The sequence below is a fragment of the Cebus imitator genome, unplaced genomic scaffold (genome assembly GCF_001604975.1).
Source record: "Cebus imitator isolate Cc_AM_T3 unplaced genomic scaffold, Cebus_imitator-1.0 Scaffold524, whole genome shotgun sequence".
Classification (NCBI taxonomy): domain Eukaryota; kingdom Metazoa; phylum Chordata; class Mammalia; order Primates; family Cebidae; genus Cebus; species Cebus imitator.
Genome location: NW_016107839.1, coordinates 610,537 through 611,697, shown reverse-complemented (window position 1 = coordinate 611,697; position 1,161 = coordinate 610,537).

The window sequence follows — 1,161 nt, the reverse complement described above, 5'->3', positions numbered from 1 at the left end:
TTTCACTCTGTCGCCCAGGCTGGAGTGCAAAGTCGCTATCTCGGCTCACTGCAACCTCCGCCTCCCAGGTTCAAGCAATTCTCTTACCTCAGCCTCCTGAGTAGCTGGGATTACGGGCATGCACCACCACACCCAGCTATTTTTTTCTGTAATTTTAGTAGAGACGGGGGTTTCACCATTTGTCCAGGTTGGTCTCGAACTCCTGACCTTGCAACACACCCGCCTCAGCCTCCCAAAGTGCTGGGATTACAGGCGCCCAGGCTCACGTGTTTCTTTCCTAGTGGGTTCTAAGCCCCAGGCCCCTCCCCAAGCCTGCAGCCTGCATGCCCGGCCTTGCCCTGTCCCCAGAGCGGCCCATCCAGCCACCCAGGGGCTTCCTCGCCGCTCTGGGACGGGTTCTGCTCACCGCAAGTCCGGCCTCTGGTCTCGCTGCGTTTTCCTCCCAGACTCGACCCCAGCCCTGACGAGCGCCATCTGGTGGCCCCACGTGTCAAGGCTCCCAGAGCGTTGTGGGGATGATCACGGCTCAAACGTCCTTCACAGACCAGAAGTAGGAGTCAAACCTGAGATGGTCATTTCCAGGTCTCAGTTTCCCCATCTGCACGACTGCCGAACGGTCTGCTGGGATGGGTCCCACACACCCACAGAGCTGGGCAGAGGTCCCCGAGGAGGGACAGCCCGAGTCCCCTTTTTCCGTGGAACCCATGGTTGGACACCCACTGGGACGTGGGGGACCTGAGGTTTGCTCAGGGGGAGCCCAGCTAGACCCGCCCCCACAGACCCGAACCCTTCTTCTGGAACAAAAGACAGTGCCTGCCTGGGGGTAAGAGCCTGGACCACGGAACCGGGGGTGGGGGGTGGGGGGCTGGATCCCAGTGTCCCCTGCCCCGGGGCTGCCCCCCTGGCGCCCACCCCCCACACCACGCTGAGGCCGTGAGCTCACATGTAGAAAAGAGGCTTTATTAAGAAGGCTTTGAAGTCAAAAAATAAAACTCTTGATACAATTTTTTTAACCCTTAAATCAGCTCAGCAAATATATAATCAGTAATTTAGCTGTGTAAGATTAAAGGTCCATTACTTTATTTAAAATAAAATATATTTTAGTTCTTAAAATTTATTCCATAAAGTACATATTTCCCTATAAATTCCCTACATATACAC